We start from the raw sequence: 24786 nt of genomic DNA, 5'->3' as shown, positions 1-24786 counted from the left end.
GGGAGCAATCCTAGGATAGATGGAATTTTGGCAGCCACATTCCAGTTCCTGCCATGGCCCCTGGACAAGAGGGTCAGTTCTTTTCTGCAGGAAGGAAGGCACAGAGCCCCAGTGCTTCTGAGGCAACTGAGATGCGACCATCAGAGGCCAAGGCCAGCCAGAGCTGGCAGGTTTTTTTCTGGCAGATACCCTTGCATACAGGAATTTTTTTAGGAGAAGAACCAATTTTGTCCACGGGTGTCGAAAAAGAGTGACAGTTCTTTTCCATAGCAAGGAAAGCATGGAGCCCCAGTGGTTCATGGGCAGATGAGAGGCAGCCCTTGACATTCCAAAATCAGCCAGATCTGTCAGGTGGCCCCTGGCAGGCCAAGCCTGCCAGACCTGTTCCCTGTTCCCCTCATTCCATGGAGCCCCACAGTGTCCCAATGGTCCCTTGTTTCCAGAAGGCCCTGAGGTGTCACAATGCCCCCTTGGTGACACGAGGCTCTGAAGGGTCGGAATGGTCTCCATGGTTCCACAAGGCCCCACAGAGTCATGGTGGTCTCTGGGTTCCATGGAGCCCCGCGGTGTCACCATGGCCCCAGAGTGTCACAATGGACTCCATGGTTCCACCAGGTCCTCACCGTGCCACCATGGTCTCCACAGGAAGGGAACAACCCACCCCAGTGCTGCAGGGGCAGATGAGCCACAGCCACCAGAGGCCAAGGGCAGCCAGATCAGATGGTGCTGGCAGATTTTGTCCTTGGATATAGGGAATTTTAGAGGTGGAATGCCAGTTTCAGACCTGGCTGCCTGGAGGTGAAGGACAGTTCTTTTCCATAGGAAGGCAAGCACGGAACACCGGTGTTTCAGGGGCAGATGAAAGATGACCATCAGAGGCCAAGGGCAGCCAGACCTCTCTGTTCTGGTATTTTTTTGTCTGAAAGCAACCCTTGGATTTAGGGAATTTGGGAGGTGCAACCCCAATTTCGGTCATTTCTGCATTGTTAAGAAGAACGGTTCTTTTCCATAAAAAGGAAAGCCCAGAGCCCCCGTGTTGCAGGGGCAGAAGCAGAGAGAGAAGGCTCCTGGGAGGCCAAGCCATCCAGACCTGTTTTTCCTGGCAGCTTTTGTCACTGAGAAATCCTTGGACCTAAGGAATTCTGGAGGAGGATTCCAAACTTTGGCCATGGGCATCTGGCCAAGATGAATGGTTTTTCCCATAGGAAAGAGAAGCGTGGAGTCCAGGTGTTTTGGAAGAAGATGAGAGATGGTCACCACAGGCCAAGAGAGCCAGACCTGTCTCACCTGGCACCTTTCATCTGGGGGAAATCCTTGGATGTTCAGAATTTTGAAGGTGGAATCTCAGTTCTGGCCATGGGCACCTGGGCAGGAAGAAGAGTTCTTTTCATCATAAAGGAAGGCACAAAGCCCCAGTGTTTCAGATGCAGATAAGAATCAGCTCTTTGGAGACCAAGGCCAGCCAGACTTGTCTCTCCTGGAATCTTTCACCTGGGAGAAATCCCTGGATATAGGGAATCCAGGAGGCGGATTCCCAACTTTGGCCATGGGTGCCTGGATGTGAAAGGTGCTTTTTTCCCATAAGAAAGAAAAGCACAGGGTCCCATTGTTTCGCAGGCAGATGAGAGGTGGCCCCTGGGTGCCCAAGCCAGCCAGACCTGTGTGTCCTGGCAGATTTCATCTGGGAACAATCTTTGCATAGAAGCAAACTAAGAAGAGGAATCCAGATTTTGGCCATCGCCACCTGGAGGAGAAGGACAGTTCTTTCCACAGGAAGGAGAGCACCGAGCCACAGTGCTCCAGGGGCAGATGAGCAGCAGCCCTGGACATGCCAAGGTCAGCTGGACCTGTCAGGTGGCCCCCAGGTGGCCCAGCCAGCCAGGCCTTGATGCCTTGAGAGGCCACCTAGAGCAGAGGCTGGACAGTGTTACAGGAGTAAAGTGGGGATTTATTAAAAAGGCCTTCAAAGGATTCACCTGGGCAGTACAAGGGCCTAGCTGAGGGTACACCCAGGATGGATGCCAGGTCACACGTTTTCACAATTTTGTAAGATTTGTTTCATTTCCATATTGGGGTTAATTGTCCAATTACACCTTCAGATTATGCAGCCCCACCCTCCCAGTCTGCTCTCCTCAAATCGCTGGTGTTTTCACTTTTTGGGCCTGAAGCTGCAGCGGTGTCTTTGGTTCTCGAGCAGGAAAAGGATTGTTTTGTCTGACTACACTGTAAGAGAACTTGCTGACACTCTACATGAAGTTCAGAGTTACAGACTGATACAGCACAGAACTAGGAAAATATGGAAGCTAAAACTTAAGGCATCAGCCTGTCCCATGTTCCCTTGGTTCCATGGGGACCTACAGTGTCACAATGGCTCCTCCGTGACACTCTGGGCTGCACAGTGTCACCCTGGGCCCTTGGATCCATGGGAGCTTCCCAATGGTCTCCTCTGATTCCACGAGGTCCCCACAGTGTCACAACTGATCCATGGCTCCATGAGGTTCCCCAGTGTCACCAGGGTGTCCTTGGACCTGCCTTGTCACAACTGACCCATGGCTCCATGAGGTTCCCCAGTGTCACCAGGGTGTCCTTGGACCTGCCTTGTCACAACTGACCCATGGCTCCATGAGGCTCCATGAGGTTCCCCAGTGTCACCGTGGTCGCTGTCAGAGGCTGGATGAGATCAATGTCCCCAGACACCTTGGCCTGAGCTGTCAATCAGTCACACAGATGGGACAGCGCTCACCCAGCTCTGAACACCTGAGATATCAGAAGTCCCAGCTGGGGGGAGGCCCACAAAGGCCCAGGGGCTTAAAACCAAGGAGCACAATGTCAGCCTCTCTTATGGACTCTGCCTTCTCCTGGGGTTTGTGTCTCACCCACACTGGAGCCCCGGGAGCTGGGAGCCACATGTGTGTCTTTCTGTGGAGCTTCTGTCTTCCTGTCTCTCTCTCTCTTTCCTCTCCTTCTAATGCTCTTTATATGGAACAGTTTTGGGTACCTGAACAACTGCAGTGTTTAGGGGTTTCCAGGCTAAATGGGCTGAGGGAATGAAGTTACAGCTGTGACAAGTGATTTAAGTTGGATTGGATTTGTATTAAACACTTTTCCAAAGTTCCTTGTGCTTTTGTACTTTGCCAGTAAAATTTTGGTGGTCCCGAATGGGCGCTGAGGGGCACTTGGGGGTCCCGGAGGGTCTGGGGGGCACTGATGGGACAGATGGGGGCGGTACCAGTGTTCTGTGGAGCGCGGGGCATGACGGGCGTTGTAGTCCCGGCTTTAATGGGGCTCTATGGGGCCGCAGAGCATGACGGGAGTTGTAGGCAAAAGAAAAGATGGCGCAGGCTCCAGGCACCGCCCCCAAAGCCATGATCCCTGGCTCTGATTGGTTGGAGCTGTGATGGGCGGGAGCCTTGGCCAATGGGAGGCAGTGGGGGCGGGAACAGCCCATTCAAGCCCTCCAGTCCCTCCCAGTACAGCCCAGTTCATCCCCAGTACAGCCCAGTACAGTCCCAGTGCTCCTCCAGTCCCACCCAGGACAGCCCAGTTCATCCCCAGTACAGCCCAGTACAGCCCCAGTGCCCCTCCAGTCCCTCCCAGCACATCCCAGTTCATCCCCAGGACAGCCCAGTACAGCTCCAGTGCCCCTCCAGTCCCTCCCAGTACAGCCCAGTCCCTCCCAATACACCTGAGTTCATTCCCAGGCCCTCCCAGTTCCCCCCAGTTCCATCCATATCCCGCTCCAGTGTCCCCCAGCCTTCCCCACAGCATTCCTGCCCATTGCGGGGCAGCGGCGCAGACGGAATGTCCTGCGGCCCAAACCTCCTGCTCCTGCCACACAGCGCCAGCCTTCTCCCCTCCTCCTCCTCTCCCAGCACGGCACAAATTCCAGCTCGGAGGAGGCTTCCCCAGAGCGGGCTCCGGCTCCTGTCTCAGCCCGAGTGTCCCTGCAGAGGAACAGGGCATCTTTCAGGCACTTCCACAAGCTCAGGGTTCCCATTTCATGGTGAATCTGGGATGAAAATGGCCTTTTTCAGAAAGACAAATGCAGAGGAGATGGATTAGAAATTATTTGGGAAAACTGACCCTTCTTCCAGACAAAGTCCACCAAGTCATTGCCTGCATTTCTCCTTTTCAGATACCTACAGTCATCTCCTGAAATGTCCAGATTGTTCTGGTGCTTTTCATGAACTGATTGAAGTCTTGATATATATCAGTGCATGAGATGTGGAAGCTTCTAAAATGAACACAGAAACAAACTCCCTCTGTCAGTCCATTTTCATCTTCTACATCACTTTCAAGCTGTCCATGGGGATGTTGGAATGATTATCACACAGCTCTCCATTTCTGGCTGCAGGCTCTGGAGATTCTTTCTCTGCATTCAGTCAGGCTTGCATTCCCTGACAATTCCTGGTAGCCCATCATGGCTTCTTAGGGTAGAACAATAACAGTGAAAATCTCACCAATGGCCCAACTGCCCAGCCCACAAGGAAAAGAAAGAACAAATTGTAAAATTTTTCAACTATTTGTCCCGCTTTTCTGCAAGAGTTGAGCTGCACACACGGTGTGGAAAGGCAAGAGAAGCTGCAGCTGGTGGCACATCTTGTGACAGAAGCTGCTCAAAGCCTCCTCGTTCTCCAGCCAAGGTTTTTGGAAACAGCAAACAGGACTGTGGAGAAGATTCTGGGAAAACTGAAACAGCCTTTAAGAAATGAAATGAAAATGGAAAGAAAAAATCCAAGATGTTTTTCTCTGTTTATTTTTATGCTATCCTTTTCTATCTTTCACTACTTTTCCTTCCCACTAATTGCAAGTGGATCTCACTTTTATGATCCACGACGTGGCAAGTTTTAGACAAGTTTTGAGGTTGTTTTTTTTTTTTATTTTTGGAGATCAGTGCTGGGGACTAAGTGCAGTTCTTGGGTCAGGTACAAATTCAGCATTGAGGGAATGTGCTCCAAGAGTGTTTGACCCTCAGCAGGGACAATGCACAGCCGTGACCGAGGGGATCCCTGTGCCCCTGGGCAGGAGTCCAGGCTCTGGGTCTGGGCTGGACACGGCAAAGTTCCCATGTTTGGACAGGCTCAGGGGCTGCCCTGGGGAGCGCAGGGCTGGGCGCGGGGGCAAGCGGGCAGCGGACACACGGACACGGAGACACACGGACACGGGACAGATGGATACAGGGACACACGGACACGAGGACACACAGACACGGGGACACACAGACACGGGGACACACGGACACGGGGACACACAGACACGGGGACACACGGACATGGGGACACATGGACATGGACACACGGACACGGGGACACAGGGACATCGAGCTTAAGCTGCAGCGGCAGCAGCAGCAGCGAAAGCAGCGAAAGCAGCGAAAGCATCCGGCACCGGGGTGAGCTGGTGATGAGCCGGGCCAGCGGCAGAAGCCGGGCCGTGCCGGGCGGGGATGAGCCGGGGCCCGGCAGGGTGGGAGCTGCCAGGACGCCTGGAGGGAGAGCGGGCGTGGGGCCAGCGCAGGGCGCAGAGCATCCCGGGCTGGCTGAGGGGTTCCCGACCCCCGGCACGGCATCAGCCCCACTGACGGCATCGTGCTCCTCCCGCAGCCCCACGGCACCAGCGCAGCCCTGGAGATCGCGCTGCTGGACAAGGTCTCCTCTGGCTGTGCTGGTGTCATTCAGCTCCTGCAGTGGCTTCAGCTCCCCGACAGCTTTGTGCTGGTGCTGGAGCATCCGGAGCGGTGCCAGGACCTGTCGGGTTTCCTGGAGGAGCGGGGGTTCCTGCGGAGGAGGAGGCGCGGGGGCTGCTCCTCCAGGTGCTGGAGGCCGTGCGGCGCTGCCCCAGCTGCGGGGTCCTGCACAGGGACATCAAACCAGGGGACATCCTGCTCGACCTGGCCACCGGGCAGCTGACACTGATCGACTTTGGCTGTGGCACTTTCCTCCAAGACACAGCCTACACCCAGTTTGCAGGTGATCCCTGCCAGGGGATGCTCCTGGGCGTTTCATGGCCCAGCCGAGGTGCAGCACCGGGGCTTCCCCTATTGCAGCCAGGATGGGATTAATGCTGGAGCCAGGTTGATTTGTGTGGGGTGTGAGGGGGCCAACTCCCATCCCTGCCGACAGCCTTCAGCACCCACTGTGCCCTGGGCTGGGGCTGGAGCTGGGGCAGCCAGCCCGACAAAAACCCCCATGGGGGTAGCAGAGAGGGGGGTCTGACCCCATGCCCCAGACAGTTTGGTGTGCAGGCAAGGAAGGGCTTGGACTGCTTTGCTCCGCTTGTTTGCCTTGGCTTATTAACATTTTGTGGGGCCATGCAAGCAGGGAGGAGAGGGGGTTTTCTCCACCACTGGGTGAGTTTCTTTTGTGTGTCATGGTTGTGCCTTCCCAGGGCTTCTACTGCCCTCTTCCAGCACCAGTGGCTTCTTTTCCAGGCCTGAGTCTGTACACAAGTCCCAGGTGCTGGCGAGAGGGCAGCGGTCACACCGTGTGCCACTGGGGCAGCCCCCACATGCCCAGGGGTGCAGGGGCCAGGCTCTGGGAGCAGCAGCATCCCCCTGATGAACTGTGTCTGTGTTCCACAGGAACCCTGTCCTACAGCCCACCAGAGTGGATCCACCAGCAACGCTACCACGGTGAGGCAGCGACGATCTGGTCCCTGGGCCTCCTGCTGCACCACCTGGTCATGGGGAAGCACCCGTTCAGGAGGGGCCAGGAGATATCTGGGGACAGATCTTGTTCCCAGGACAGCTCTCTCAATGTGGAGTCTCATCTGTGGGCACAGGGGGAATACCAGTGCTGGGAGACAGCAGCAGCTCATGGGCATTCTGCTCTGGCAGCTGCTGAGGAGGTGGCACATGTCCTGTTCTCCTGCTCTTCTCCAAACAGAGAATCCATGGGGAAGTTTAGGCCCACCTCTAAGCACACCCAGCATGGCCTGGGCATGGGAACAGGGGGCAACTTCTCCAAATGACTGGTGATTTCTGGTTTCTCTCCCCAGAGTGCCAGGATGTCATTAAGAGGGGTTTGTCCATGCAGCCCTTGAACAGGCCATCCTTAGAAGAGCTTTTCCGTGATCCTTGGGTGCAGGGTGTTCCTCTGCCCTAGAAGATGGGAGAGATCCATGTACACAGTTGGATCCAGGGGCCTGGCAGGTAACAGCTGCACACATCTCTTGGCACTCAGTAGCAAAGCCAACCAGACAGGTTTTGTCCTGCCTGTAGCTCTGAGCAGGGGTCAGCAGAAGGGAAGACGCAGCTCATGGGCTGGAGCTGAGCTGGAGACCTGGTGTGGCAAGCACTGGGGCCCACCATCCCCCTGGTTTTGCTTGCCATGGTTCATGGATGGCTGGGGCCCTGGGCAGAGCCCTGACAGCCTGGTCTGGCCCAGGGAAGGAGAAGGAGCCCCTCGAGAAGCTGTACCAGGTGGGGCTGCTGCTGCTGGGGACAGCGAGGATGATGTCAAGGATGACAACCTCTTGCTCCACCTGACCACCGGCAGGCTGAAGATGGTGGACTTTGATTCTGACACCTTCTCCAAAGCCAGGCTCCACAGGGAGTTTGCAGATGAGTCCACACACAGGGGAATGCTCCCAGATTTGGGCATTGCACAGCCTGGCCGGGAACCAAAGGTTCCCCCTTTGCTGGGGCGGATGCAGCTGATCCTTCAGTCGGCTGCCAGGCTGCTTTTGGAAGGGCTGGGGACATGGGCTGGGGTGGGTACGAAATGGGAGTGGGCTCCTGGCCCTGCCAACACCCCCAGCACCCACTGTGCCCCGGGCTGGGGCTGGGCTGGGGCAGCCAGCCTGACACAAACAAACCCCCATGGTGGGAGCAGAGGTGGGACTCCAGACCCTGTGCAGGGGCTGCTTTGCTTTGCAGGCAAGGAAGGGCTTGGGCTGCTCTACTGCCCTTGTTTGCTTTGGGATCACCATGGGGGCAGTGCAGGGGAAGGGAGAAAGCCTGGGATTCCCTCCCCCATGGTGGGTTTTTCCCTGGCATGCAGGGGTTGGGCCTTCCTTAAGGCCCTGACAGAGGTAAGATTTTTGACCTTTTTTCTTGTTCCCCTTTCTGTCTGTAACCTATTTTCCATAATTTGATATTTGTTTTTCTAGAGGAAGTGTTCCAGGTGGGGCCCAGTCTGGATCAGGACGTGCTTGGGAGCAGCTGCGGCGTGGATGGGCCGTGCCCTTGGAGAAGGCTGAGGGCATCGTTTGGGACCAGCTTTTCTTCCAGCGGGGGATGGCGTGAGGTGGGTCCTGTCTGCTGAGGATGGTGGGATCAGAGCTCTGGGGAGATGGCAGCGAGCACAGGAGCGTCCTGCTCTGGGCAGCTGCTGAGGGCTGGAGGTGCCGTGTCTGGCTGCAGGCTGGGCACATGTCCTGCCCTCCTGCTCTGCTCCCAAAGGCAGCAGTGATGGGCAGCTCTGGGCACAGCTCTGGCACGGCCAGCATGGCCTGGGCACCACAGGCGGCTGGGACAAGGGGACAGGAGCCTTCAGCTGACGGGGCTTTCTGGTTTCTCTCCTTGCAGCCGGGCTCTGTGGGTGCTGAGGCTGCTCTGGGCTCTGCCAGGGCCGTGCTGGAGCTCAGCACCGGGCTGCAATCAGCCAAAGGAGAAATGGGGTGACCTGCAGCACAGACTGGCTTGAGCATTTTAGCAATACAGCTCAAGAAAACATGCAGCCACCCAAAAAATAAACTTGTTCAATAACTTCTGAAATGAAATCAATCTGGGATGACCCCAAATGACTTTTTGCAGCTTGCTCAAGCAGTACCTCAGCCCTTCTCTGAACTCTTCTCTCCCCCACCTGCCTTTTACTTCCCAGTTGCTCCTTCTTTTACCCCAGTGAGTTCCCAGCCTATTCCAGTCTCCATCACACTGTTGCGTTCCTTGGTGCCCCTCGCCATGAGGAAGGCTGAGCCCCAGGCTTAGGGACTCATCCTGTCACTGGCTGAGGAGCAGCAATGTCTCAAAAGGTCTGGTGGGATTTTAGTGTCATTCAGAGCTGCTCTCAAGCCCCCAGCTCTCCTCACTGCTGAGTTCCCGCTCCCTTTTCCCCGTCCTTGCAGCAGGATGAGCTCTGTGAATCCCCTTGAGCCTCCCCACTCTTCCCAACCCATGCACCCACCTCAGTTAGGCTGAAGCTGCAGCTTCTTTGTCCCCTCTGGCACACCAGTGCAGTCCCCTGTGCAGGGAGCCCCAGCCCCAGAGCACAGCACTCAGCAGTGCAGTCGGGGCTGGAGCAGCTGCCCTGCAGCCCTGCCTTGGCTCTTTGTGGCAGGGAATGCTCCCTGTTTGCAGCTGTCCCTGCAGGATGGCCCCAGGGCAGAGCCCAGCCGGGCTCCCACTGCAGCCCCTGAAGCTTGGGGCAGACAGTGGTCCCAGAGCTGAGGTTCACGGGGAGCTCCCGGAGCTGTGCCTCGCACTCTGTTGCCGTGTCACCGTGCAGGCTGGCTTGTACGGGGTGAATGTGCCAGCCCTGGTTTGACTGACAGGGGCCGGGCCCATCACATCTCTCCCAAGGCTGCAGGCATTCCCCAGGCCAGAATCCGAAGGGGCACAGAGATCAGACCAGTGAAATCATCCAGACCGGGTTTTCAAAGGCCCTTTAGGAGGAAGGGCTTGAGAATAAACGTGCTCTGTTTGCCACACAAACATCAGGGTGAGTGGTCTCTTTGGCTCCAACCCACTTTCCTCCCCGAGCCAACGTTACCCACTCCCTCACACGTCCCCCTCGTGCCTTCCCACTGCCTTGTCCTGTCAGGGCTTCCGCAGCCCCTCATCCCTTCGTGGGCCCGTCCCCTCAGGGTCGCCCCAGCCCAGCCAACCTGCCCGGCAGCAGCGCCGCAGCCCCACAGGAGCTCCAGAGGAGCCCCACCAAGAGGCACCTGGGAGCCCTCAGCAATCCAGCCAGGAACACACGGGCAGGAGGACACGGATGGCGCTTCCTGCCTGGGACAGGGCTTGTGGCCATCTCCAGGCACCGCTCTCACAGAGATCCCCACAGCTCCAGCCCCTGCCCATCTGCTCTGTGGGCAGCACAGAGGCTTCATCAGAGCCACCAAAGGCCAAGGGGCTTCTGGCCATTTTCCCTGCAACCCTGCAAGCCTGGGCAGCTTGCTGAGCCCAGGAACCCTTTTCTCCCTCTTCCCCTAGGCCCTGCAGAGCCTGGGCAGCAAAAGAAAGATCCTGGGATTCTGTCTATAGCAACACATCCTATATTAACATGCTAAAGAAAAACAAAAAGAAAGAAAAGAACAATCTTAACGAAACAAAACATTCCTGCTGGCTCAGGTGGCCCCAGCAGACAGAGCCTCTGGAATCAGCTCTGTGCAGAGCTCCAGCAGCGCAGCCAGCCGAGCCCCGACAGACGAGGCCGTCTCCTCCATGCCCTGCAGAGCCGATCACGCAGGTTGTCAAAGATGGAATATGGAGCTCTCTCTGCTTCCTGGACGATGTACGGTGTTTGAACTGCCAGGCTTCCGACGGCGTCACTGATGTCATTTTCCAAGCCTTCAAGGGCTGAAAGAGAGAGGAACAGAGCCATGGTCAGTTCCCACATCTGAGGGGACCCGAGGAGACTCTGTGCCAGGGCCATCCCAGCTGGCTCTGGCCATGGCCAGCAGGGAGCAGGGACCAGCTGGATCAGCCCGAAGCTGCTGGCCACGAATCCCCCAGGTGCCCTGAAAGCTCTGTGTGCTCTACCCACGCCGGCCCTGGTCCGCACAGGCAGCAGAGCCCTCCACAGCCGGGGCAGGGCTCGCAGCTCCCCCAGCAGCCCCCGCTGGCAGCCCGCTGCCCTCACTCACCCTCAGAGAGGAGCTGGAGCTCTTCCTTCCTCCCCCTCAGGTGCCGCCCGGCCGTCCCTGGGAACACAGAGCCTGTCAGGCCCAGGGCACAGCTCCCTGCCAGCGGCACCGCCAGCCCTGTGCCCACACGCCCTCCTGGCCTGGCTCGTGGCTCACCCATGAACCTGACGGCCGCCTCTCGCAGGGGCTCCTGTGGGCTCTGCAGGTAGGGCAGGGCCTGGCGCAGGTGCTCGGCCACGCTGCTGCTGTCCTCTGCCAGCTGGAGAGAGCGGCAGGAGGGAAGGGTTGGCCCCGCAGCCCCCCGGGCCGGGGCTCCATGGGCACCCGGCTGGGGCTGCAGGAGCCTGGAGCAGAGCCCGCGCGGCCTCGGGCTGCAGCAGCGGGCATGGGCACAGCTGCCAGCCCGCACACCGAGCACCGCGCTCAGGGGCTGCTCCAGGCTGGGGCTGCGGCTTCCCGGCCCTCCTTACCAGGCACTCGGGGAACTGCCACAGCTTCTGGTTCCTCACCAGCTGTCCAAGGTCCCTCCTCTTGAGGAACTCAGCTGCAGCAAGCAGCGTTTCCTGAGAAGCCTGGAGAGCAGCAGAGATGCGGAGATGGCCCCAGAGCCCAGGGCGCAGGACCCCGTCCCTGTGCCAAGGCCAGCAGGAGCTGCAGCCTGCGAGGCGCCAGGGCAGGGCCAGCCCAGCCCCTGCCAGGGGCCAGCGGCAGCTGCCGAGTCCTCACCTCTGCCACTCGCTGGTTCTCATCATGGCAGTGCATGGAGAGTGGCAGCAGGCTCTGGCGCACGTGTGCATTCAGGGTCTTCTTTTCCTCTTCTGGAAAAAAATCCAGCATCTCCTTGAAGATAAACATGGAGCACAACTGCACCTGGCTGTCCTCCTGTAGGAAAGGAAGGAAGAAAAGCCTCAGCATCAGCTGCTTCAGGCCCACCTGGGCACAGCCTGTGAGTGCACAGGGCACAAAGTGTGCGGGCAGCACCCGCTGGCCATGGCTGGAGGCTCAGAGCCTTACGTTGTCAAAGAGTGGCAGGAGCGCCTCAGCCAGCTGCAGGGCGAGGGCGCTGGTTACTGGTGCACCATTGCAGAAAAATAAAGCTCTGAGGAGAACTGTGGTCATCCTGAGGATGACACTGTCATCTTCCTTCAGGAGCTCCACGAGTCTTTCATGCAGGCTCCACATCCTTATGGCCATCTATTTGTGGAACATAAGTATGTGAAACACCATCCTGCTGCCACAGGGCCCAGGGGCCAAAGGCCTGTGCCAATGCCCTGGGGCAGCTGCAGCAGGAGGCAGGAGAGCTGGCAGCAGCTGCCCCAGTGCCCCAAGGCCAGCCAAGCCCCAGGGACTGCCTTCCCCAGCCCCACGCTGGCAGCACGGCTTCAGCCCCTGCGCTCTTCTCACCGAGACACTGGTGGTGCCGAGCGCCACGAGGCCTCGGAGTGCCAAGCGACGCCTCCCCCTGCACTCGCTCTGCAGGTGCTTGGACAGGAACTGCAGGACGCTGTCCCGGCACTCACTCACGTTCAGGTGCTCCAGGATCTGAAAGGCACAGGCCGGTGACGGGGGAGCGGCCGGCGGGAGCCCAGAACCGCCCAGGGCCGGGCCCAGGCAGCAGCACAGGGCGCGGGCTCCGTCCCAGGCACTGCGGCCAAGAGAGGGCAGAGAGCCGGGAGGCAGCTCAGCGAGGCAGCGCCGGCCTTCAGGCTCACCTCCACAAGGAACGCCAGGGTGGCCAAATCCCGGCACGGCGTGTCCTTGCTGAGCAGCCCGAGCAGGTGGAATGCAATCCTGGAACACGTGGCTTCGGATGCACGTAGCATTTCTCTGACAGGAGGAAACACGAGTCAAAGCCCTCAGCCAGCGGGGGCAAACCTCTCCCAGGACTGCCTCACAGAGGTCTGGCCTTTCTCCACCAACCTGCAAGGGGCAGCTGAGCCCTCTGGGAGGTTGCTGCTCCTGGGCACACTCCTCTCCCAGCCTTTTGCAGCCTCCTTGGCCATCCCTTGGTGACAAGGCCTTCTGGCCCACGGCCACGGGGACTGTGTGGGGCACCTCGGGCACAGGGCACACATGCCGGGGACAGCTGGGGAGCAGGGGGTCTCACCTGGCCAGCACACCCACAGCACAGTGGTGGGTGTCAGCACAGAGCAGTGTGTCCCAGCCACGCTTCTCTTCCATGGCCACCACCACATCCTCATAGTGAAGTTGGCAGAGCAGGGCCTTGAGGGTCTGCTCTGCAAAGCTGTGCACAGAGCAAAGCTGAGGTTACACTGGGAGCACTGGCCCCTGCCCTGGGCACATGGCAGGGACAGGAGGACTGGCATGGAGCACCTGCTGGGGCTGGTGGCAAGACCGTGTTGCTGCTGGCATCCCTTCCAGAAGGTATTGACCTCCTCTGGCACATCCAGAGTGCTGAAGAGCACTTGGAAGAGCAGATGCACAAAGAGGCCGGGGAAATGCACGGTCACTACATGTGGCACACAGGGCAGCTGGAGGATCTTCCACATCACCACGGTTGCCTGCAAAGGACAGAGCAGCCCGAGACAGCGCTCAGTGCCGAGGTGTCCATGTGGCAGGGCCCGAGCACGGGAGGGAGAGGCCCTGAGAGACGCAGGGGGAGCACCGGGCCTGGTGGCCCTGGAGCTGCCCCGAGGCCAGGTTTCAGCCCAGCGCCTGAGGCAGGGAGACGCCGTGGGGGAGGGAGGATGGAGAGCTGCTGGAGAGGTGGCCTTGGGGCCAGCAAAGGCAGAAACTCACAGCCAGGGCAAGGACAGCCGTGTGGTCCCCATCGGAGGTGCACGTGCTGTGCTCTGGCCAGCTCCCCAGCACATCGAGGAGCACGAGCATGGCCGGCTCTGCAGTCCTCAGCGAGCACATGATGTTCTTCCACATGGCCAGAGCAGCTCTGTGGGGTCAGAGCTCTGTCTCAGAGGAGTCTGGGACACAGCAGCGTGGCCTGGGCGGCAGCAGGAAACTGAGCTGCTCTGCCAGCCCTGCCTCTGCCCACTGCCCCTCACTGGCAGCACGCAGGCAGCCCAGCCCTGTGGGCACTGGCCCCTGAGGGGCAGGGGGGAAGCATGGCAGCATGCTGGGGGGCTGGCAGGGGCCAGGGCTGGCAAAGGGAGCAGCCAGAGGGCCCTGGAATTCTCTGTGTCAGACACCTGGGACAGGCTGCACAGGGGGAAGGGCTGCTGAGCCCTGAGCCCTCTGGGCAGGTGGGCCCCGTACCTGTCACACAATGGGGCCACACGCAGGAGAGCCATCACCACGTCAGAGGGCTGTGCCTCTGTCAGATCCAGAAGGGGCCTGTACAGATTGTACTCAGGAAACTCATTGGCCATGAGCCACTGGTGGATGAACCTCACCATGGCGGGCACCTGGAGAAGGCACAGGAAGACTTGGAAAGCTGCAGGAGGAAGGAATGTGCCCAGCTGCCCCAGAGAAGTGCTTCCCTTGCCACCACACTGCCATAGCCTCAAAGGCTCCCAGGGAGCTGCAGGCGTGGCTTGGGAGGCCAAGCAATTGCTGGGAGGAGAAAAGCCAGGCCACAGGCTGCTTACTTGCTTTGGGCTGGAAGGACCCTCCTCCACAAGCATATCCAGCAGGGCAGCGCTGCTCTTGGTTTTGAAGATGGGAGAGTAGACTCTGAACACGGTGCCCATGGCGCTGCTCTCTTCCTCCCGAATCCTCTTCATGAATTTGCAAACCATCTGCAGCAGAGAGGCAAGTAGCCTGGGATGCTGCATGGAGTGCTCCAAGCACAGTGCTGGGCTGAGCAGTGCCAGCAGGCCCAGCCCAGGTGGGGATGGCTGCAGGTACCTGCGCTGTTCTGAGGAAGCGGCCACGGGTGCGTTCCTGCTCTCGTGTGCGCTGCATGGCTGCACCTGGCAAAGAGCGAGCGCAGCCCGAGCTGAGGGGCTGCGGGAGAGGCCGGAGAACACAGCCCAGCCCTGCGCTGCCCAGGCAGGGACAGCCCCGCGACGGCCCAGGGCACGGAGCACGGCTGTGGGGTGTCTGCCCGGCCCCTATTCCATCCTGTCCATGGGCATGGCCCCAGGGGATGGAATGGGATGGGATGGGATGGGATGGGATGGCATGGCATGGCATGGCATGGCATGGCATGGCATGGCATGGCATGGGGCCAAGCTGGCTGCAGGTACCAGCCCTGTGGCCCAGCTCTGCCACTCACCCTTCTGCCGTGGCTGGAACTGCTCCAGCTCTTCAGGCTGCTGTGCTGGGGCAGCTCCAGGGCCTTCTTTCTCCTCCTTCCCCCAGGCCAGCTTGGGCACGCTCGCAGGTCTGTGCTCTACGACACTGCCTGGATTCATGGCTGCTTGCAGAAGGTGAAAAGGAAAAGGTTACAGGACAGCAAGTGCTGCACTCTCCTCTTGGGGCTCCAGCCACAAGGACAGGAGACTCCCGTCAAGGACGGTGCACAGCAAATGCCACGGTCTGCCCTCAAGGGCAGCTGCAGAAGAGATGCCTCGGGAAGGCCAGGGGTCACCAAGTGCTCTGGTCTGGCCACGAGCTCACCTGCAGGAGTAATACCTCGGGAAAGCTCTGGGTCAGCAAGGAACGAGTGGCTGTGCGAGGGCTCCTCACAGCACCGCTCTCTCGCGTCCTCTCTCGTCGTGTGCACCGAGCACTGTGGAGTGTAACTGTAACTTGTAACTGCCAACACCTCTGCCAGAGCGTGTCACCAAGGGCCCTTGGAATCCCTGTCCCGTTCCATTCCACGGTGACCATGCTGCACCCTGTCACCAAGGGCCCCTGGATCCCCTGTCCCGTTCCATTCCACGGTGACCATGCTGCACCGTGTCACCAAGGGCCCTTGGATCCCCTGTCCCGTTCCATTCCACGGTGACCATGCTGCACCCTGTCACCAAGGGCCCTTGCACGCACTGCCACCTGCCCTGGGGCCAGCCCCAGCCCCCCAGAGTGGCCCAGGGTGGAAGGAATGCCTTGCCCCAGGTGTGTCAGACAGCCCAACAGGATCTTTAGGAAGGGCTCAGCCCATCAGCAAACGCTGCCCTGCTCTGCGGGCTCAGAGCAGCAGGAGCCCCCGCAGCTGCCGACGCAGCCGCGCTGGGAAGGGCACGGGGCCTCCACAGAAGCTGGCACGGCCTCCTCGGGACACGTCCCACATGGTGGCCATCCTGAGCACGGCCGTGGGACACAGACCAGGAACGTGTGGGCCAGGGCAGGAATGCTGCTCTGAGCCCTGGGGCCCGGGCAGCGCTGACAGCAGCAGGTGAGGCACAGTCCCCGCCCAAGCAGAGTTCCCCCGAGCCCTGGCAGCACCGGTGCCCGTCTCCTGCCCCAGAAACCTGTGCCCCAAAAGGGCTTCTCTGCCAGAGGGCAGCCAAAGCTGGTGTGCACTGGGGGCTGTGCTCCATCCTACAGGGTCTGTGGGGAGCAGCACCTGGAGCAACTGGGGGCAACACTTGGTGCGTGTCAGATGTTGTTGCTCCTTCTCAGAATGATTTTTTCATGGAAGGGATTAGCAGCAGCACAGAAACACCAACAGCTACTGAACTTCACAGGACAAAGAAACTCCACCAAAACACTGCCGTGTTTCCTTGTGCTTTTGTGTCTTTCTTGCACTCTGAAAGTAAAAGAATTGGCCCAAGCCCTGCTATTCAAATCTCCAGCTGCTGTGTGTCTTCCTGTGGCAGCTCACTGCAAACACAACTGGCTGCCTGCTCAGCTGGGCAATGGACGGCCACAAACAGGGAGGGCCCTGGTGAACATCTCTTTGGTCTCGTGGGGCAGCGAGGGCACAGGAGACAAAGACTGCTCCTCCCGAGTTCATGGGGCAACAGAGAGATTTTATTTCCCAAGCCCCCCCTTACACAGGGCATTTGAAAGACTAGGCCTGGAAGCTCTCATTGGTTTGAGCTCCACGCCCCTTCAGGTTCTGGCCCGTGAGGTGCCTGCAGTTTTGGGAGATATTTGATTGGTCAAGACCCCTGTCAATCATGGGAACACCTCACCCTCCTTTTCTTTATAAAATTCTGTTTATTGTTCTCTGTCACCCATCTGCAAGGGCCCTTTGCAAACATGGGGACAGAGGAGAGCGTGCATCTAATTTACACTGGAGCTGCAGCATTCCCCTCCAGGAACTGTTAGGGGAGAACTCAGGCCACAGGCATAATGCTTCTTTGTTACAAATTGAACTTATCTCTAAAAGCAGAAAGCTATTTAACCCTGAGCCCATTTAACACTTGGAGAAAAACCCAATTTTAAAAAACAACCTTTAAGCACTTGATCCCTTGGGGAAAAACCAAACTTCCAGGAAACAATCTGTAAACAGAAAAACTGTTTGCAAACTTGAGAAATAATTTGTAAACAAATCAAATCCATCTATGAACTGTCCATGAGGCAGGTGATCATTTGTAATGTTGTCTGTGGTTTCCAGTGTCCATATTTTAGGCAGCTGTATTGTACTGTTGTAGGATTTATTGTAAAACATGAGAACAGACTCAGAGGGGAGGAGGGTGTACCCTCAATCCAACCCCTTTCCCCTTTTTTCTTTGTATAAAAATAATAATAGGAACAGAACATAGATTTTGAATACTATTAACTTATGCAACGTTTCATCCACATTTACTGATAATATTTGTCTTTATCAGCCAGGTTCAGGGCAAAGAACTTGATTGGGAGATGTTTTGATCAGGGCAAGGAACTTGGTTGGGAGACATTTTCTGTATTTATATTTTATCTAGTGCAAACCATATACTTTTTTCCCTTTGTTAGAAGCTAGAAATTTTGTTGTTGACTTTAATAGCTGACTTTTCACTTTTAAAATGATGACAAGTGGCAGAATGTCAGTGAAAATATCTACAACTGCAATTTGCTTATGATAAATCGATGTTCTATGTGTACCTCAGTGGATATTCTTTGAATCATACCAGTTTATCTTGAAACAATGCAACAATAATTATTAGAATATTAAGAAAAGGCATGTTAATGCACATACTAGGACTTCTTTAGGACAATGATTTACTAAAATATGAATATCAATCTAATATCGATATCCAACTGAGATGGACAAAAACTCTCTACGGGTTTAAAGTTAGAAAGTGTATGTTTATTGAGACAGCCAGGCAGTACCTGGGATAATTCCCTAATGCACACTGCAAAAATCACAGGTATTACAAAGCTTTTATATTTACAGAAGTCTTGAATACACAAAATATGAATGCATATTCATATCCCTGTCACTTCCTCTGATCCGCTTCATGTGCTAATTGGCAAAAAGGCAATTAAGCATGTGTAGTTCTGTTCCCTGAAATGAGTCAGGGGTCCTTTTTGGGGAGGGGTCTCCAAAATGAGGAAGTAAAATAAGTCTTCCTCGTTCTGACCTTTCTGCCTTTCCCATGCATACGTGACAAATGAATCCTTGCCGTTTTCCTGTGCTTAATGGATTCCTAAAGTATGGGAAGTCTGCAACTGTTTTTGTGTCCCTGAAATCTGTTTATCACATTCTGTTTCACATGATAAGCACAGCTACCCAAGCATAAAGCTGGCAAGCAATGAGTTAATAGATCCTGGATATCTTATCTAAGATCCAGCTACTGTTAACTATGAACAAAGCCCATTTATCTACTTCCGATAAGTCAGCAACATCCAGTTTAACTATCATCTTAACTTTCCTAAAATTCTTAATTCTTCAAAATTAATGTCTCACCAGGATTGGGGACAGGGAATTGGAATGGGGACAGGGAATGGGAATGGGGACAGGGAATGGGGAATGGGAATGGAGACAAGGACTAGGAGTGGTGACAGAGACAGGGAATGGGGACAGGGACCAGGAATGGGGACAGGGAATAGGACTGGGACAGGGACAGGGACAGGGAATATGGTACAAGGATCAAGAATGGGGTCCGGATTGGGATGGGAACAGGATGGGAACGGGACAGGGGGGACACGGGAACAGGCAAGGGCAAGGGGAGTATGGAAGGGGAGTAAGGAGTTGGGTAGCTGCTGCAGGTGGACGAGGCGTTGGGATGGGGGCACATGGGGACAGTTCCAGGGCAGGGGGTCCTTGACCAGCTGCCCAGAACCTCCACCAGGGTCTCCCAGGGCAACTGGAGCCGCTCAGCCTGGGGTGCCCAAAGCCCTGAGAAACTCCCAGGTCCCTCCCAGGAACCCCCAAGTCCCTCAAACCCAGCATCCCCCACATCCCTTGCAAGACCCCCCCATGTCCCCATCCTTGTCTTAGCTCAACATCTTTATTTTTACCTGCTTTTAAGAGTTTTGAAAGGGCAAAGAGAAATGAAAAGAAAATCCAGGCCATGGGGAGCCAGGAGGATGTGGATCCCCCCAGCCGGGTGTCTTCCCAACATGGATCAGCAGCACCACGGGTCACCAGGACTCTGCCCACCGGGGCTCACTGGGGATCATCCAGCACGGATCCTCCCATGGGGGAGGGAGCTGGAGCAGTGCACGGAGCTCCTCCCACACTGGGGCACTCGCAGGGCTGCCCTTCGTGGTGCTTCTGCTGGTTTGGGGTCAAGGTTGAGCTGTGTGATGAGCTTTTCCCACACCTGGGACACTCGTAGGGCCTGGGACATCACCAGGAGTGGGGCTGGGATGTGCCCTGGTGCCTGGGACATCACCAGGAGCAGGGCTGGGATGTCCTCTGGTGCCTGGGACATCACCAGGAGCGGGGCTGGGATGTGCTCTGGTGCCTGGGACATCACCAGGAGCGGGGCTGGGATGTGCCCTGGTGCCTGGGACATCACCAGGAGCGGGGCTGGCTCTGATGCTCTCCGGTGCCTGGGACATGACAAGGGGCGGTGCTGGCTGGGGTTTGTTTGGTGCCTGTGCAATCCCAAGGGCAGTGTCACAGCGGGGCAGCTCTCAGTGTCCCCAGCAGGGCACAGTGTCCAGGGCAGCCCGTGCCAGCGGTCACTGCGCACACGGGGCAGGCTGGGCTGGACAGGGGACGGGGCAGAAACGCTGCCCCGGGACTGGGGTCTCCCCCTGCCTCTGGGGCCCAGCCCCTGCTGGGAGCACCTTGGGCAGGGCACGGGGCTGCTGCTGGGCCAGGGGGACAGGCCGTGCCCCCTGTCCCCTGCTGCTGGGCCAGGGGGACAGGCCGTGCCCCCTGTCCCCTGCTGCTGGGCCAGGGTGTTACGGACAAATTCAATTGGGGAGGCTAATTTTAGATAAATCAATTAACAAGAATTTATTAAGCAAGCGGTATTAAGCAAAAGAACAGGTCTGGGTGGCCAGGGAGCCTCTGCTCTGCCACGGCGTACCTTCCCTATTTGACCTTTTTGTTTTTATAGTCCCTTTTTTTTTCCGGGTGACGTATTTTCTCTCTATGCACTCTGTGCCGGTGCAATTGGTTGCTAGGGGGTCTTTTTTTCTGCCCTTGGTGGTCGTAGGAATGAATGCTCCTCATCTTCCTTGCAGATTGTCCTTGGCCTAAAAGTTAACTTGTATATAATTACACAGTCTTCTATGCTAGTTGCATTCCCTACTCAGTTCAAATTCTCATCTCCTTTAATGCTCATTTTGATGAACAAAGACCTTTTTATTTATTACAATGTCCCCTTTTCCTCTTTACCAATTTGTTCATTAAAATGCTTAAACTCTTGGTAGTTTAAGAACAGGGTTTCATCTACTTCTAAGTCCCTGGGCAATGTTTCCAACCTATCTCTATTAAGCATTAGATGAGCTGCCTCTAGTCTTCCTTTTACAATGTCTATGATTTTATTAAAAATGTAAGGTTTGAAAGTTAAACTTAGTAACAACAATATTACGGGATCTGCAATCTCCCTTATACAGAATTCTCCTTTAGTGCCATACCCCGGAGTTTTGCACCCCTCAGGGTACCATGAGACATTTAAACATTTACCTGGATGGGTGACTGCCCAGGCGGTTGCTATGGTTTCACAGCCCCAATACCCACACAGATATTCCCCGGGATAATGACAATATCCCCTCTCAGGATTGGAACTAGGACACCAATAGGTAGCCTGGAGTTCAGGTTTACTCCATCCCCAGATAGAGTTTATCAAGTCTTTGTTAGTAACAAAAAAAATGGGAGCTACAGTGGTGGCATTATGCTTAACAACTTTCCCTTGGTCTGTTTTGGTCAGAGTCCAATTAAATGGCTGGTGTGCATAGTCCCCTTGACCAGGCCAGGTACAACATATAACTAATATGCACAGAATTTGCCAGCAAGGGTGGAGTCCAAACTGCCCCAGGGTTTGATTATCATTATCTCCCCATTCCCAGTGTTTGTTTTGACATGTTATTGCCGGGCTCACCTTTACCCTTGGGAGATCAGTATTCTTGAGGCAGTTCTTGAAATACCTTTGAATTTTCCCAGTCTGAGGGCTCTTTCCTCCACCGCTTCTTATCCCTCTGCCTCGCTCGCCGACTTGGTTGCTCCAAGCCACGAGGTGCACCATCTTCTCGGAGCAAGGATATTCTTCAGGAGGACCCTTACTCTGTTTTTGTTGCCTCTCTTTGAATGATTCCAAATTTTTATCCTTCACTTGTGGTGAGTCACACTGAATCCCAGGTAAAGTTTTCCAGCAATTCCCTTTTCTAATTTGGAGTTCATTGGAGTGGAAACAAAAATTTTCAGGCCTAGCCCCCTTAGTAAACACCTCCCACTACTCTTGGGATTCCCTTGGTAGGGTCCCGTTCTCTACTCCAATCCTTAGGACTGACTCTTTCTAACTGATTCTCTTTCTAACTGATAACACCTTTACAAATACCCCTAGGAGGAGTGCCTCTGTAACTATGGACCCACCACTGTTCCGGCAAATTTTACAAATGTGGCATACAAAAGGGTAAAAATCACAATCCTTATTTGTACAATATACTCTAAAATCATTAGTTATAGGATATCCATAGTCCAATATCTCACTCTACCAGCTGGTTCGTACAATTCTTACTGAGTCCACTCAGTCCATTTAAATGTGACCTTAAGGTCCCCGGGCTGGCTCCAGGGCTCTTTGGCAGCAGCAGGAATCGCTCCCTTTATTCGGCTCGCATGTGTCCACCCCTTCTCAGCGGTTCTGACTGCAGTTTCTGTAGTGAGTAAAACAACATAGGGGCCTTCCCAGTTTGGGGTTAGTGAGGTTTCTTTCTAGGTTTCTTATTAACACCTTATCACCTGGATTTATATTGTGGATTGCTAGGTCTAAAGGAGGTTGTTGCACTAGTAACCCAGCTCTTCTAAGCCCTTCCCGAGCCTTCATAAGTTGCATGACATATTGGTTAATTTGTTGATTACTTATTTCAGGTTGATCTATAGGAGAATCCATGTCATAAGGCACCCCATAAAGCATTTCAAATGGAGAAATTCCAATATCAGTTCTGGGCAGAATTCTTATATTTAACAAGGCTAAAGGTAAACATTTTACCCAAGATAACTGTGTTTTATACATCAATTTAGTTAGTTGTTTCTTAATTTTCCCATTTACCCTTTTCACTTTACCTGAGCTTTGTGGATGTCAGGGAGTATGATATTGCCACTTTGTTCCTAGAGCTGTAACTACTTCTTTGATTATTCTGAAGGCAAAGTGTGGCCCTCTGTCAGAGTCTATTACTTCTGCTAGTCTGTAGCAAGGGATTATCTCTTCTAATAGTATTTTTACTACTGTTTGTGTAGTTGTCCTGGAGGTAGGGAATGTCTCTACAAAGTGAGTCAAGTGATCTATTATCACCAATAAGTGTTGATACCTTCCTACTTTAGGCAAATCATTAAAATCGATTTGAATGTGGGAAAACAGTCTATGTGCCAATTCCCGTCTCCCCCATTTCCCACACCACTCAGGATTTCTCACACATGGGTCTACTCCTGGGTCAGGGGTCTCTTCAGCCCCTCTAGAAATCTCAGCCCTCATTCTAGAGAGACTGCAGACTGTGTAGAGAAAGTTACCAGATTAAACACCAGGAAGATGGTCTCTTTAACAGTCAGGGGAAACGGAACATTCTCTAATAGGGAGCTAAGAGATTCAGAGGAGAAGAAGGAAAGCAAAGGCTGAAAAGCCTCATCCCCTGCTTCCCCTCTAACAAACTGGCTGCACAACCATGACTATGAGCCATGCATTCCTGGAACAGACTTCAGCACCTTCATAAACCCCCTGGAAGCCATTACACCCAAGCCCAACCCAATGGATATTCTGGTCAGTGCCCTTCTACTGCAAAAACTACGTATTAGGGACAATACTGGAGCTATTCCTGGATAAAAAAATAAACATAGGGACCATAGAGGGATTAAGATCTCAAAAAACCCCTAGGGACCAGGAACACATACAGGCTTCCACTCTAAAAGACACTACGAATTCAAACAACAAAGCCAGTAACTGCTCCATACTAACACAAAGTAATTGGAACCAAAATATGATTACAACAGGGTTTGTTTTTTCACTCTCTCCAGCCACGAGATGGGCAGCAAAATATTTGTCCTAGTTTAGGGCAAATCTGGGAGAAAAACCTCTGGAAGGAGCCCCCAGAAAACAATCCCCCACAGCCCCTCCCCACCCACCTGATTCGGGAAGAATTTTCTCTGAGAGAAGTGGAAAAGAACCTGTTTATTTAACAAACAAAACCCTTCCCAGCAGTAAAAAAATGAACAACACCAGATGACAACAAAACTCTTTCACCACTCTGCAGAGATGACAAATCCAGAAAGTCTCTCCTGGGGGTGGTTGCCCAGGTCTGGGCGCTGGGGATTGCTCTGGGCATGGGATGGCTGCTGCAGATCACAGAGCGCAGGCTCTGGATACTCCTCGGTGTTTAGAGGGTCCCAGTCCAGAGCAGGTTGGATGGTATTCAGGAAAGGGAAAGGGAAAAGAAACAGTCCAGGGAAAGAATTGGACTGCTTAGCTAAACTAATTTAAAAAGCAAAGGCAAAAGCAAAAGCAAGCAAAAAAGCAAAACAAAGCAAGCAAAAGCCAACAAGCAAAAGAAAGCAAGTCAGTCAACACTGGCCTCTTCTAGACAACAGACCATGGGGGAGGTGAGCCGGCTGGTAACAAGGCAAAACAAACTTTCACTTTCTGAGTCAGTTCTGAAAGCACAGAACAGAATATCAAACATAAACAGAACACACGATTGGAGATACAAACACCATAACGTCAGCCTTGGACATTCCACCCCTTATCTCCATATCTTCAACATCATCTAAAAACTCCATCAAGTAAAAACTTCCATCTTTCACTTACTCATACACATTTCCTTCCATCTCATTTACTCAAACCTTTGACACTTACACATTTCTTTCTGTCTCATGTCTGTGTGTTTTCGTGTACAGACACTGGCAGTAACACGCAGCAAACAGTGATATTTGCACATGAGTCTCACCCCACAATCAGATCTCCCTGAGGTACACATCGTGTTTCTCCATCTCTCTGCATTATCCACCATGTACAACCTGGTCCCTGAGCAAAGACAATCCCACAAATGGGTTTGTCTGTACTCGAGGCAGAATTGATCCACACTGATTTCCCTAACAAACCTCTGGCATGTGCCACTGGGACTTTATCTCCATCTACTATATTCTGGGGCTCAGACTGGGCAGGACCTGCTCGATTGGTGGAACCTCGGCTGTTAACTAACCAGGTGGCCTTTGTTAAATGCTGCTCCTAATTTTTGAAAGATCTCCCACCCAATGCTTTTAAGGTGATTTTTAACAGTCCATTGTGCCTCTCCACTTTGCCTGCAGCTGGTGCATGGTAGGGGATGTGGCACACCCACTCAGTGCCATGTTCCCTAGCCCAGGTGTTGATAAGGCTGTTCTTGAAATGAGTCCCATTTTCTGACTCAATCCTCTCAGGGGTACCATGCCTCCAAAGGACCTGCTTCTCAAGGCCCAGGATGGTGTTATGGGCTGTAGCATGAGACACAGGGTAGCTTTCCAACCATCCAGTGGTGGCTTTTACCATGGTCAGCACGTAGCACTTGCCTTGGCGTGTCTGGGGCAGTGTGATGTGGTCAATCTGCCAGGCC

Source organism: Lonchura striata, chromosome 6 (assembly GCF_046129695.1).
Source record: "Lonchura striata isolate bLonStr1 chromosome 6, bLonStr1.mat, whole genome shotgun sequence".
In the NCBI taxonomy this organism is placed as follows: Eukaryota; Metazoa; Chordata; class Aves; order Passeriformes; family Estrildidae; genus Lonchura; species Lonchura striata.
This window is presented reverse-complemented; position numbering follows the sequence as displayed.